Here is a 15,573-nt window from a genome sequence, read left to right on the forward strand (position 1 = left end):
ACCAGTCAAAACACCAAGACTGGGACTCTCATGGTAATGACAGTCAGCCGTGGCTGACCTTGCTCCGCAAGCAGCACTCTGCAAGATGGTGCTCCAGTGATGCACCCTCAGGATGCCTGCGTGGCTCAGTCGGTTGGGTGTCCAGCTTTGGCTCAGGTCACTGAGCCCTGCATTGGGCTCCAGCTGAAAGCCTGGGGTCTGCTTCAAATTCTGTGTCCCCTTCTCTCTCTGCCCCTCCCCTGCTCGTGTTCTGTCTGTCTGTCTCTCTGTCTGTCTCAAAAATGAATAAACATTTTTAAAAAATGAAAAGAGAGGACTTGGAGGAACTCAAAGAAGCCATTTTTAAAAATTATATTTTATTTCTGGGCGCCTTGGTGGCTCAATCAGTTAAGGGTCTGACTTTAGCTCAGGTCATGATCTCACGATTTGTGAGTTCAAGCCCCATATGGCACTTTGGGCTGACAGCTCAGAGCCTGAAACCTGCTTCAGATTCTGTGTCTCCCCCTGTCTCTCTGCCACTCCCCTGCTTGCACTCTGTCTCTCTCAAAAATAAATAAATATTAAAAAAATTTTTTAATTTAATTTTATTTTTTTATCTGAGAGAGAGCACCTGAGCAGGGTAGAAGAGTGCAGAGAGAGAGAGAGAGAGAGAGAGAGAGAGAATCTTAAGCAGGCTTTATGCTCAGCATGGAGCCTGATGAGGGACTTGATCTCAAGTCTGTGAGATCATGACCTGAGCTGAAATCAAGAGTCAGACACTCAACTGAATGAGCCACCCAGGCACTCCAAAGCTATTTTTCACTGTCATAGATACATCCCTGATTTGGAAAACTGAAAAGTGGAAACATTCGGAAGTGGGAAAAATTGCATAAGGATAATTTTTGCTCTCTCAGAAAGGATGATGTATGACACTAATAATTTTAAATGGAGTTTAGCAAGAACGCATCACGATATGACTCATAATGGCAGAGATACACTGGCAACAATATTTAACCACCATTAGTGGGGTCCTGTAGAAGCATTGCCAAGGATGTTTTAAAAACATGTCACAGTGTCGACGACAGGGATCCTGATGAAATGTAAAGCTGGGATGTGGAGGGCCCTTCATGCCTGTGGATAGACTTTATACAATTACCTCTTGCAATGGATTAGAAGTATGTTTTGGTTATTTTCTGTTTTCTTCTCAGAGAAAGTTAAAGATTTTCCTTGCCAGGGAGCTATGGCTCTAACTGTAGCAAAAAAATATATATATATTTTTTGCTTCATTTTCTTTTCTGCTCTGGGAAATGTCCACTTGTCTTTCTAATAATGACAGACACGCATTTTACTGGTACTGGTGTTAAGGAACACTATAGTTTGCTTTCCTACCCCAAAACCTTCACTAGTCTTGTCATCCATACTCCTTAAGAAAAAGAAAACTAATGGAATTCTAAAAACAGATTAACAAAGTGTCCTTAAACTTCCATGGCCTAAAATATTATCTCTAGCATTAATGTGTGGAAGAGCACCCCCTTAGGGACTCATAGGTTGTACTCTCATAAATTAATAAGAGGCTGGTNATTAAGGAACACTATAAAGTTTGCTTTCCTACCCCAAAACCTTCACTAGTCTTGTCATCCATACTCCTTAAGAAAAAGAAAACTAATGGAATTCTAAAAACAGATTAACAAAGTGTCCTTAAACTTCCATGGCCTAAAATATTATCTCTAGCATTAATGTGTGGAAGAGCACCCCCTTAGGGACTCATAGGTTGTACTCTCATAAATTAATAAGAGGCTGGTCTATGTGTTTGAAAATCTGTTCCCAATCTTAGATTTATTCTATTACAGGATATCATTGAGATATGATTACATTCTGGAAGGGACTCATAAAATAACTCCAGCTTTATCATCAGCAGGTCTGAGCTGCCTTTTCAACCACGATCAACAACAGGAGATTTTGTGTTCTGGAAAAGACACCTAAGGTAAAAGATTGAGAAAAGAATCTTATATATCCTGTTAATAACTGGTCTGGCAGCAAAATTTTCAATTATTCATCCTTAGGGTAATATTTACCAGCTCAAAAGATATATGATACTTCCTCCTGACTGCTGGACATTCATTCTATTGGAAATCTTAAACTGAGATTCTTAGGAATCTTCTAGAAGATGCTACTTCAGAAGTAAACAGCTTCCACTCAAGATTTTGGATTGATTTAACAATGTTATTTGATTTAGGTCAGTTTAAAAACTAAGTGCCTCTTATTTAAAAATGTATAACTTAATTACTTTGTTTTCATGAAAAGGAAAGGAGCCTTTTACCTTTGGAAGTGGAGACCTATTACAAGGACGAATAGTCATTTGTTTCTGACAAATGCCTATTTTACAGTTGGTCAATGTACAGCCACTGTCACATCAACAGTTCAATGACTCATCCTACAATGAGAAGGAAAGATGAATTCTGGTTTGGTTATACACTATGCTTCTCACAGTCTTCTTTTTTTTTTTATTTTTAATGCTTTATTTATTTTTGAGAGAGAGACACACATAGCGCGAGCCGGGGAGGGTCAGAGAGAGAGGGAGACACAGAATCTGAAACAGGCTCCAGGCTCTGAGCTGGCTGTCAGCACAGAGCCTGATGCAGGGCTCGAACCCACGAACTGTGAGATCATGACCTGAGCCGAAGTCGGACGCTTAACCAACTGAGCCACCCAGGCGCCCCTCTCGCACAGTCTTCTGATCTTGGTTAGGAAAGTCTCAGCATTGGGAGAAATCTGGATTTCATGAGGTAATGTCCTGTGGTCTGACTTTGTCATTGGCCCAAAGGTGGGGTGGGGGACTGAGGAAGAAATAAAGTGGCCCCTGATGCCTGAATTCCAGAGCAAGACCTCCATGTTGACACAGACTGCGCTGATACAGCAAGACTCTGTTCTCCTCTTGTTTGCTTATTTAGTTGTAAAACTTAAAGTATAGTCAACATACAAGATGATACTACTTTCAGGTATATGGCATAGTGATTTGACATATTATCTACATACAAAATATCCACCATAAGCATAGTTATTCACCACACAACACGATTAAAGAAAGTGTTACAGACTGTGTTCCCTATGCTGCACTTTGCATTCCCAGGACAGATTTATTTTATAACTGGAAGCTTGTGCCTCTTCATTCCATTCACTTTGGACAAGTAATCCCACAGAATGACAAACTCTGGGACTAATGACACAAGATCATTGTGGATTTTGGTCCTACTTGAGGATTTTACCTACTCACAAGCAAAAGGTCACGGTGACAAAATACCCAACCACGGAATTCCACATTCCACCCCCAATTTTCTAACAGTATCCAATGTAGAGTGAGCCCCTGCTTCCTCAGACCCTCCCCTGAATCGCCCAACCAGAAACTGTATCCTCTGACAGGCTCTTTCTCACCTTCTCTTCATGAGACACTCTGGTTCTCCATGTGGCTCCCTGGCTGCAAGAGCCAATACACCCGGCTTGTTTGTCCTCTGCATTCCTGGGGGTCTTTGGTTAGAGGGCAGTGACAGTGTCCGTCATGCTTACTTAAAATTCTTGGCTCAGGGGTGCCTGGGTGGCTCAGTTGGTTGAGTGTTGGACTCGACTCAGGTCATGATCCCAGTGTCATGAGACTGAGCCTCGTGTCGGGCTCCACACTGAGCGTGAGCAAAGTTCTTCCCAGTTTGTGTGTGCTCTCTCTCTCTCTCACACACACACACATTAAAAAAATGTTAAAAAATAAAAATAACAACATTCTTGGCCCATATATTAAAGCAATGCTGTGTCTGACTGTGAATGTTGTTTAGGCTGTTGCTGTATTTCTCAGTTAAGTGTCCGACTTTGGCTCAGGTCATGAACTCACAGCTCGTGAGTTCGAGCCCTGTGTCAGGTTCTGTGCTGACAGCTCAGAGCCTGGAGCCTGCTTCGGATTCTGTGCCTCCCTCTCTCTCTGCCCCTCCCCCACTCACACTCTGTCTCTCCTTCAAAAATAAATAGACATTAAAACAAATTAAAAAATAACTGTACTCTTCAGATGCCCATGATCATCTCTCTCCTACTCTGGTCTTTTTTTCGTAAGAGGCATTTCAAGAGTCTTACAAAAAGATAGACTAAATTGTAAAAAGTGAGTTAATCAGATGAGAAGTGAAATAAAAAGATAAATAGCATTGAGTCAGACGCCAGCATTGATCTCACATCATGAGATCCTGTGTCCTTTCCAGATAACACAATTTGGCTGTGGCATACCTAGAACTCAAGGCAAGAATGAAGTACAATGTGTTATGCAATTCTGTGCTATAAAATAAAAAAGTGAATCAGTGGCTTGGGGAAAGCCGCTCTGTTCCAGGAATGACCGCTACAAGAACGTAGTGAATACCAACCATATTATCCATAAGGGGAAATCCAATGACAGGTTTCAAGGGATTATCTTTTGCAACATCCTTCTAAGGAAGTGGTTTTAGGACTGTCTGCTTGGCCCCCCTGNTCTCCCCTACCAGGTCGCTGTCCGCTTCACTGCCTGCCCTGCCGGTGCTGACCCCGCCCGCTCCTGAAGGCGCAGTTGTCCCGCTGCATGGCTGATCCAGGGCTGGCTCTGCGGGGCTTGAGGCCCATTACCTGTTTCTGGACCTCCCTGGAACGCTGTGGGCAGCTCCTTGAAGCGAAGACCTAGTGCTTTCCTCACGACAGGCTGCAGGCAATAGCCAGTCAAGATCCCCCGTCCCCCCTTCTTCCTGGCCTCGGAGCCACAGTTCTCTCCAGCTTCTGATGGGAATGCAACAAAAGGGAAGGGGGACTTAAAATACTTGATGTTCTTTCTTTGTCAAAGATCTGCAAGGTCTGGGAAAGGACACAGAAGCATTCAAGGACTTTCATAAGAGCAGTGAACAATAGCCAGGGGCTATTAATCCCTTCTGCTTGCATGTTTTGTGGAGATGTCAGAAGGGCTCAAGTCCCTAAAAGGGATTTTCCCCAGGGTCTCCCAAAAAAGCAGGCAAGTGTCAAAATGCCACAGCTCTGTTCTCTTAGAGCCATTCTGTGAGGGGCCCTGGAAGTGTGGTCTAGGTTGAGATGGAGAATTTTATGTTACATGTATCTTTCCACAATTTTTTTTTAAAGTGTGGTCTAAAGACTCACTTTCTCAAAGTCTGCTTTTTAAAAATTTTATTTTATTAAAAAATGTTTAATGCTTACTTATTTTTGAGAGAGAAAGAAGTGGGGAGGGGCACAGGGAGAGAGAGAGAATCTCAAGCAGGCTCAATATGGGGCTCAATCCCAGGACACTAGGATCATGATCTGAGCTCAGATCAAAAGTTGGAAGCTCAAGTGACTGAGCCACCGAGGTACTCCGCACAGAACAATTCTTAGCTACGGTTTTCTTGAGGGTAGGGATTTTCTTTGCATTCTCAGAGTCAAACACAGAGCCCAGTACATGGAGGTACTTAATGTTTGTTGAATGAATGGAAAGCAGAGTTGAGACTTTCAACTTTAATCAGTATAGTCCAAAAGGACACTTCTCTGGCACATACTTCCCTCCCCTAAATCCTTTTAAGATTCTACAGAACCTCCCTTGGCTTCTAAGGGATTCCAGAGCTCAGTGTTTCAGATTTTCAGGGTTGAGAGGGAAAAGCAGACTTTGCTTCTTTTCCAGATGTTGCCAGCTGGAGCCTTGGCCTCTCCCGGGTCTCAGAGCACCTGGCAGGCCAGGGGGGCAGGAGTGGGCGTGCCACCTTCTCAGTCCTTGCAGGAACGTCCAGGAAGAGTTCTGTGCTCTGGTCGCCGCCCAAGCCAGTGGAAACTTCCATCCTGTCAAAGATGGTCCCTCAGGGACAAGGTGGCAGAGAAGACCAGGGAATGTGCTTTCTAGGCCACTCTATGCAGAGGAGACTCCTATGGATATTTAGCTCATCTTCCCCAAACCAGGAGGTTCTTCTTGGAAGTGGGTTGGAGGACAGCTGAAGCTGGGGAGGGATTGTTGACTCCATCAAAGTCAACTGGAGGAAGTGGTGTGAAGGTTTTAGTGTTAGAAGATGAGGTTGCATTAATCCTTTCAGGGAATTATTAGTCTTTGAATCTCAGTTCACATTATGCACCCAAGGGCCATCTTGCCTCAGAGTGCTAGGAGACCAGGCTACAGGGGCAACCTGGGAAATTTGCCCCCAAACCAAGCTGAGGACCTTCACTCTCTCCTCTAAAGGAATAATAGGAGTCTGTCCCTGCCCAGCTTTGCTGGTCCACCTCCTTCATGCAGGTTTTTCTAAGTTATTCAGCCTCTCTTGCAAGATGCACAGGCATGTCTGAACCCTTTTGTTCTGCTAGGGCCCCACCTGTGTTTGCAGCTCTTGGGGAGCTATGAGCCTCATTCTGAAATAGAAAAACATCGTGGAGATGGAGTGAGTGACAAGGCCTCCTGGGGGAGAAGGGTGAGTGGGTGGGGCAGTGAGGAGAGGACACAGAAAGAGCACAGACCTGGGGGCAGACAGAGCCGAGCTGCATGCCAGCCCTTCCCACTCACTAGCTAGGTGAGCATTCAGTGTGTGTCTCAGTTTCCCCTTTTTGTTGCAAGGAGGTTGGGAGAAAAGCCCAGATTTGATTTAGAGATGTTGTCTTGTCACTATCCACCCCTTAGAGCAGAGCTTTCACTGGCCTCCCTGGGCTTTCCATGCCTTCACTGCTGGTGGTCTGATGGGCTCCAGATCTGGAGTCTAGCTTTTCCTCGTCTCCACTCTCAGACCGTAAAGAAGAATTTTTGCCTGCAGAAAGCCAACTGCTTCTTCCAGCCCAAGGCGGAGCTGACCCTGGAGCCCTGAAGAATTCCAGGAGTCCTTTAAGGCCTCAGCTGCCCACTGCCCTTCATTACATTTCTCTGCACTGGTCCCATTTGGATGTTCTCTTCTGCTGTCAGGGTTATTGAGGTGAGGCAAAGGCTAGAGACCTTGTCCAAGGACTAGGTCCCTGACTTAGGAGAGGGGCTGGGGCAAATCCTGTGGTTGACTCTGCTTTGAAGAACTCAAATAGACCTCACACCTGCTATACTTAGCTCTGAGGGCCCTCTCCATTGCCCTGACGGGACAGTGCCAACCTGCTGTGGAGGCCTCATGGCCAAGTGGGCCCTTCATGTCTCTGGGCTGCAGCAGCTGGCTTGGTCCCAGCTCCAGACATGTTTGATCCCCAGGTAAAGGCTGAGCCACACCTACTGGGACTTGTCTTTTTCCTTCCTGGATGCCTGGGCCCACCAACTGGCCTTGCTGCTTCTGGGAGATTTAAAGGGCCATTGCCATGGCTTCCCCCTTTCACTTTTCCCTTTTCCTCCTTTTGGAAGCCAGACATTTGAGGTCTAGGATATACGAAAACAGCCACATACCTGGAGGGATTTAGAAAGGTACCACATAGACCTTCAGTGTCTGCCTCAGACTGATCTCTGGCAAAGGGACACCATATAACAATGAAAACATATGCATGCACGTGCGTGTACATGCACACACACACACACACATACACACACACCAGAATACCCTGGAGAAGGGGGAATATCTGATTTCCAGAGTTACTACTTATAAGATTCAAATGTCCAGGTCTTTTTGTTTCAAACACAAGGCATAAAAAAGGAAACTATTTCTGAGAAAGATGAAATGGTGAACTTACTACACAAAGACTTTATTTTTTTGTTATTAAAAAAATTTTTTAATGTTTATTTTTGAGAGAGAGACAGAGCACAAGTGGGGGAGGGGCAGAGAGAGAGGAAGACACAGAATCTGAAGCAGGCTCCAGACTCTGACTTGTCAGCACATAGCCCAGTGTCGGATTCAAACCCACGAACCGTGAGATCCTGACTTGAGCTGAAGTCAGATGCTTAAGCAACTGAGCCACCCAGGCACCCCTAGACAAAGACTTTAAATCAACAGTCTTAAAGATGCTCAAAAAGCTCAAAGAAGACCTGGACAAAGTCAAGAAAATGATGTATGAATAAAGAGGAAATATCAACAAAGATAATAGAAAACATAAAAAGAAACCAAAATAAATTCTAAAGCTGAACAGAAAACTCAAATGAAAAATTCACTAGAGGGATTCAAAAGAAGATTGAAGCAGGAAGAATAAACAATCAGAGAACTTGAAGAAACGACAACTGAAATATTCAAATCTGACAAACAGAAAGAAAAAAATAGAAGAAAAGTGAACAGTACCTAAGAGACCTATAAGATATCACTGAGTGGACCAACATATGCACTGTGGGAGTCCCAGGGGAGAAGACAGAGACAGGAGGGTGAAAAGATTTTTTAAAGAAATAATGGCTGAAAACTTCCCAAAGACATAACTATACATATCCAAGAAGCTCCTCAAACTCCAACTAGGATAAATTCGGACCCTCACACCAAGACACTTATAATCAAACTCTGGAAAGATGAAGACATGGATAAAATCTTAAAAGCAATGAGAAAGAAGCAACCGGCTACACACAAGAGATCCCCCAAAATACTATCAGAAGATTTATCTGAGAAACTTTTAACACCAGAAGGTAGTGAGTTGATATATTCAAAGTGATTTTTAAAAAACTGTCAACCAAGTATCCCATACCTGGCAAAACTATCCTTCAAAAATTCAGGTAGAAATTAAATGTTTATTTATTGAGATAGAGCGGGAGAGAGAAAGAGGGAGAAAGGGGTAGAGAGAGAGGGAGACAGAGAATCCCAAGCAGGCTCCAGGCGGTCAGTGCAGAGCCCCGCACAGGGTTTGAACTAACAAACCATGACATCATGACCTGAGCCCAAATCAAGACTAGCATGCTTAACCTACTGAGCCACCAGTTGCCCCAGAGTTTATTTCTAATATGTAGTTTTGAAATCTGAGGCTATTTTATATAGGACTTTTGCTAATTTACCCTGAGCGGTCAGAATGCCAGCAGTGCAGCTGGACGAATCATGGAATGCAGTTCACAAGTCATCGCAGAGGCCAAGGTTCTGGACTGGATGTGTTCTCTAAAATATTACAACCTGTTAACATTTTAAAATCAGGAGAGAACACACGTAAGTCCAGAGGATCTGGCAATACCGGGACTGAATTTCTGCCTGGCAACAGCTGACTACCCTCACTTCCTTCAGGCCACTCTTCAGCGTCCCCGCTCCCCACTGCTCGCTATTGCCTTGCACCAGTCCAGCGCCTCCACTGGTATGATCCTCTGCGCCCAGGCCTGTCCTCCACCACCTCTTTCTGCAGAAATGTCCTCTTTCTTCTGAAGGGGCCACGCACGCTCTGGACGCATCTCCCATCTCCTCCATNAGCTCCCTCCCTGTGACTGTGCTGTCCACGGAAGGACATCTAGCTGGCTGGAAGGACGTGTCTGTGGCTGCGCCCATAACCCTGCCTTTTCCCAGGACTGGTTCTGGATTCAGATTCACAACTTCGGGCATGAGGGTAATCGATTCATGTCCACTTGAGCCTTTCTCCCAGCATGTGACTGAACGGGCTGGGTGCTTGGGAAACACTGAGACCGCATTTCCTATTCTCTTCCCCTTGTCCTGGATGGTAGTTCCACCACTGGTAGTCTGTCCTCCAAGACATGTCCAGGGAGGAAGGAGCTTTCAGACTGGCCTGAGTCCTGGGTCTCTTGGGACAGGTGCTGCTGTAAACTCCGGATGAGGGACACCTCTCTTTGGCCTTAACTTGTCAGTCAGAGGCTCCCAGAGCAGCCGAGGGCCCAAGCAGAGAGGTGCCTAGTGGGGAAGAGGGAGAGGAGTGAGCTCTGTGATTCAGACTAGTCTCCGGGCGACTCGCCAGCAACCAGACCTAGAGAGAGAGAGCTCTCAATCTGGGCGGGCAGGGAGCCGGCCTCTGTGGGGGAACCGGGCGGTGGCCTTCAGCGTCGGGATGAGGCTCTGCCCCCCGCCCCCGCGACTGGGAGACGCACTAGGCCCTCCTGCAGCCGGCCTCCGGTTGCCCCCCTGCCCCTGCGGAAGGGGGACAGGGCGGAGCACAGGCCCTGCCCCGGCCCTGCACACACACCGTCAACTTCTAGCTCAGCTCGATGGGGCCTTGTCCTGAGACCGCGGGACACTGACAGCCACCATGATCTTAGGTTACTGGGACATCCGTGGGGTGAGCGAGTGGGCACCAGGCTGGAGCGGGGGGAGGGGTGTGAGGACAGGAAATGCTTCCAGCTGCCAATACTCCCAGAAGGTTCCTCCTCAGGGCTGGCTGCGGTTCTGCCATGACCTGTCCTTCTCAAGTGGGTGTGTGCCTGAGATAGTGAGTGCGTGTGTGTGCGCGTGTGTGTGGTGCGCGGGTGGTGGCCTGGGGTTGGGGGGGAGAGGTTATCTGCAGCAGAGAGGAGCAGGGTGTCAGGACTCCCATGTCTGANCTGGGCTTGCCTGGGGGTGAGAGGCTGAGGGTTAATCTCCATTGTGTGGGCCGTAGGTGGGGAGACAGAAGAGGAGAAGATTCGTGTGGATATTTTGGAAAATCAAACTATGGACACCTCTAATGAGCTCGCCAGGATCTGCTACAGCCCTGACTTTGTGAGTCCCTTCCCTGGGGGCTGGGCTGGGCAGGGTTTTCACAGGACTCTTGTATTCCTTCTACTTGACATTTGAGCCCTATGGAACTTCTGATCCCCAGTCTGTCCCTATACTATCATCAAAGTGGGCTTCTTAACTCAATGCATTAGATAAAACTCTGACTCAGTTCTTGCTAAAATTAAGGTCGAGTCCAGTCCCTAGGTTGAAAGTCAGTACCTAGACAGTGTCTTTACCCTCTTAGCTCACACTGTCTCCTGACAAACCCAGGCCTGAGCATCTTTGTCCCGCAGGCAGCTTAGGGGCAGCCACAGGGCTTTGTACTTCTCTCTCCTTCCTCTCAATCTCAAAATCTGTATCTTTCCAGAAACTGCTCAAGTGCTGCTCCTATCTATCACCCACAAGGTCGACTGTAGAATATCTTTCCCTAGGCCTTTCAATGGTGTGCTTCTTTGCTTCTGCCTGATGCCCGAGTCCAGAGCTCTGCCAGGTTCTCACAGCACCCCGGGTGGGACCAGGGGAGGGCGTTTGGAGATCAGTGGTGACAGTGGGACAGTGGGGTGTTGTTCTCTGCCTTCTCATCACCTCTCACAGACGGAGGTGGACCCAGGAGTTGTCTGCTGAACACATTTTAGATAATCCATAGGCTGCACAATGGCCCAGATCCAGTGGGGGGACTGGGGTCATCCACTACCCGGGGGAGCCCGCCTTCCGCCCAGGGAGTCTGTGTCTGCGGGTGGTGATGGCTCCTCTGTGCCTCAGGAGAAACTAAAGCCTGCGTACCTGGAGTCCATCCCTGACAAGATGAAGCTGTACTCACAGTTTCTGGGGAAGAGAACTTGGTTTGCAGGGGAGAAGGTAAGGGGAAGGCTTTGGGGGATGGGGGCTGTCATTTCTCCCAGGTTCTGGGTTAGATGCTCATTTGTTCTTTGCCCATCTTTAGCTCACCTATGTGGATTTCCTGGCTTATGACATCCTTGATCTGCACCGCATATTTGAGCCTAAGTCTCTGGACGCGTTCCCCAACCTGATGGAGTTCATGGCCCACTTTGAGGTGATTCCCTATCTACCTTACTAGTTATTTCTCTTCTGTCTTTTCTGTGATCCTTTCTTAGTCTTGAAGCCAAAACAAAGATAAGCTGGTTGTATGGAGGGTTTGCCCTACGCCAGGCTATGCTCACATCTTACCTACACTATGGGAAATTAAATCTTTATAACATTCCAACATGCTAGCATAGCTGTCACCTCCACATTATAGATTAGAAGAATGAGGTAGAAAGGAGACGTCATTTGCTGAAGGACACATAGGCAGCTCATGCTGTCCTGGGCTCCCAGGCAGTGGCTGGTTGCTATGAGCAGGAGTGAGTGGCTCTCCCTTTCCTGCACCAAATTGTACACTTCAGGTCGTTTACCTGTGCCGGACACATGCTCGGGCCACCCGGATCCAGCCGGTGTTAAGGAGTGTGTGTGTAGCTGGCTCTAGTGGAATGGAGACAGGGTAGGGATGATACTGAGTAAGAAGGACACAGACAACATTTACTCTGCATCTCCAGGCAGCTTTGCAGCAATCTGACCCCCGCACAGAGCAGCACTGAGACCCCCAGGAGTGTAGCCGGTACTGGGACTTGGGGACATTAGCGGGGGAGGGAGGGCGCTGGAGGGAGTTCAACCCACATCTTCTGTGGCGGAGCACTCTCCTTACCTTACCTCTGTGTCTCCCTTTCCTTCCCCTTTCCAATCACCAAAGATTCTGTGTCAGAGATGGGAGGGTCCATTCATTATAAGTCCCATTCGCTGACCTGATCTCCTGTGTGTGTGAGGCACCTTGGCAGGCACAGGGGGGATGCAAGGGTCCTGAGGCCAGCGCCCTGGGGTTCAGTGCAGGTGGAGAACTACAGGAACACAGGGCCGTGTGCCATGTGTGGTGCCAAGTGGGTGCTGGGGGTGCACAGCCTGGGCCTCACCCGCTGTCACCGGTCACCCTCGTCACTTGCTGGAGGGCACAGAGTCTGCCTTATGAGAGCTGCGGGATGTGGGGCATTTGCGCAACAGGGTTTTCAGCCTGCAGTCCGTTTCCCTTTCGCAGTCCCCATGGAGAGATGTGCTTTCTCAGCTGGTTTTATCAGCCCTGGTTCTGGGCCATAGTGAGTGGCCTTGGGGATTTTGCCAGAGCTCCTGGGACCGGTTGGCTGGAGGAACAGAGACAGCTGTGGGCTGCGGTGTGGGGCCTGCTCAGTACCGGCAGTCCCAGGGTGTTTGAACCCTTTAGAACTCAGTGAGCCATCCATGTCGTGGGGAGATGGTGCTCGGACATGCCTGAGTGCCATATGCCCAGGGGCGGCAGCAGGAAGTGGGAAGAGGTGGTCGGTGCCCATGACATTGGGCTTAGATCCCAAAACGCCCAGTTGGACTTTCTCCTTTAAGAGGGGTAATCAGAGTCTAGCCTGGCCTGACTCTCATGCTCCCCAGCCTCTCCCCTTTCATGCAGGTTTTGCTGAGTCACTGGGTGAGGTCTGGCCTCTCCTGCAAGCTGCCCGGGCTCATCCTGAGCGCTGCCCCCCCCCCTCCCCGCCCTCCCACCTCCGCCGTTCTGCCAGGTTCCCTGTGTGGCAAAACCCTGGGAACAGGGGAGCTTCCCTCAGCTACAGGAGGGTGTCTGTAAGACAGAGAGGGATAAGACCTCCTGAGAGGGTCAGTGGGGACCAGATGGGACGGGTGGGGGGCCACAGAAAGAGCACAGACCTGGAAGGAGAGCAGCTGCACTCTGGCCCTTCTCCCCACTCGCCCTGGGAGCCCGAGGAGGCCGCTGAAGCCCTTGTGGGTCCGCTTGCCTTCTGCTGAGTGGGGAGAGTGGGACCTCTCGCGTGGGTGGTCGGCGGAGGTCTGCACCTGTGTCCTCATCTCCGGTGGAAGCGAGCACCAGCCCAGGCTCGTGTCTCCATATGTCACTTTGATGTCCCCTTAGTTACCAGAATCTGGAAGCGGTAGCTCACCAGGGCTGGGGGCTGTAAGAGGACGCTTATTTCTCAACACTGGACCTTACACGGCGGGTTCCCCAACTTGGTGTCTCTCATCGGGCTTGCATGAGACCCAGCGGGGCAGCAGATCATGATCGTGGACCTTCTTTGTCCCCCCGCAGGGCCTGAAGAAGATCTCTGCCTACATGAAGTCCAGCCGCTTCCTCCCACGCCCAGTGTACACAAAGATGGCCATGTGGGGCAGCAAGTAGGCCTCCGCGGGCGGCCATGGAGTGAGGAAGCAGCTGTATGGTTTGGGGCAGGGGCCCTGGAGAGCAGCTGGACCGCTCTGCATCCCTAGAAGAGCTGTCTGGCTTCATTTCCGGTTACTTATCCTTGATTTCCCGTTACTCCCATTCAGCCTTATTCTGCCCCTTAACCTTCCCCAATGCAGTTCATCCAGGACCTTTAAAACTGTACAGCTCCACCGATTGCTTCACCCTAGTCCGCCCTGGATGTTACCCTTCCTGCACTCTGCCGAAGCAGACCATGTCCCTCAGTGATTGCTCTACTTTGTGGGGCCCCCACTGTCCCCAGGCCTGTAGAGCTCTGCCTGAGTTCCCTGAAGCATGGCCTGAAGACAGGAGCAGACCTTGCTCCCCCAGGGTGGTCCTTCCCCAGCCCTGCCTGGTCCCCAGTAAAGCCTTAATCCCATGGATCGTGTCCTGTGCTCTTCCCTCCTGGGCAGCTGGGTTCTTCCAGTCCTGGTGCTGCAGAGCATCCTGTGGAGATGCCGATAGTGGCTGGGTGCACGGGGATCCTGGGTGCTAGTAAGGTGTTTTGAGACTTCTTGTTCCTCTTTCTGGCAGCTGTAGAGGAAGCCTGTGTGCTTTTCTGATTTTTTACATTTCTTACCCCACTCTAATTCACTTTAGGGTAATGTATTTTTCTGGTTTTGATTACCATGAGTAGATCCCCTCGCAGACAGTAGAGGGCAAAGGGCAAGAACAGTTTTCCCGCTTCTCTTAGAAGATTTAGGAGAGTATTTACTGCGTGATGCCACCTGCACGGCAAGCGGTTCTTTCTCTCATCCTGTAGGCACTTGGGCTCCACAATTTCATCGTACACTTGCTTTACGAGTTCATAACAGTACATTGAGGTTTTCCACCTTTACGTTTTGCTAATTGTTTATTAGCTGTGCATGTTTCTTTCTCTTTTGTATTTTGTAAAGTTTATTTATTTTTGAGAGAGAGACAGAGACAGAGTGTGAGTTGGGGAGGGTCAGAGAGAGAAAGACAGAATCCAACGCAGGCTCCAGGTTCCAAGTTATGAGCACAGAGTCCAACATGATACTTGAACGCATGACATGAGATCATGACATGAGCTAACATACAATGTCAGTCGCCTAACTGACTGAGCCACCGAGGCACTGCTACAGGTCCTACAGCATCTGGTAAATGGTTCTGTTTATTTTCTTACTTTCAGATGAAGAAATATTCTTTTTTTTAAAAAAAATTTTTTTTTAATGTTTTATTTATTTCTAGGAGAGAGAGAGAGAGACAGCGTGAGCAGGGGAGGGTCAGAGAGAGAGAGGGAGTCACAGACTGAAACAGGCTCCAGGCTCTGAGCTGGCAGTCAGCACAGAGCCCGATGCGGGGCTCGAACCCACGAACCGCGAGATCATGACCTAAGCGAAAGTCGGACGCTTAACCGACTAAGCCACCCAGGCGCCCCCAGATGAAGAAATATTCTTGTATCCTGGTTTTCCTAAATTTACACAGGTAATATTTAAAGACTTGAAAAAATTACCATGAAGTGGCTATTTTAATTGTACCGTTGGCATTTCTTTCTTTTTTAAATGTTTATTTATTGAGATAGACAGGGAGAGAGAAAGAGGGAGAAAGGGGTAGAGAGAGAGGGAGACAGAGAATCCCAAGCAGGCTCCAGGCGGTCAGTGCAGAGCCCCACACAGGGTTTGAACTAAGAAAGCATGACATCATGAACTGAGCCGAAATCAAGACTAGTGCACTTAANGAGCCTGAATCCCAGCCACGTGACTGAGGGCATGGGTCCTCCGAAGGCCCTGAAGGGAAACACTGAGATCACGTCTCCTA

The sequence above is a fragment of the Crocuta crocuta genome, unplaced genomic scaffold (genome assembly GCF_008692635.1).
Source record: "Crocuta crocuta isolate KB4526 unplaced genomic scaffold, BGI_CrCroc_1.0 scaffold274, whole genome shotgun sequence".
NCBI lineage: Eukaryota > Metazoa > Chordata > Mammalia > Carnivora > Hyaenidae > Crocuta > Crocuta crocuta.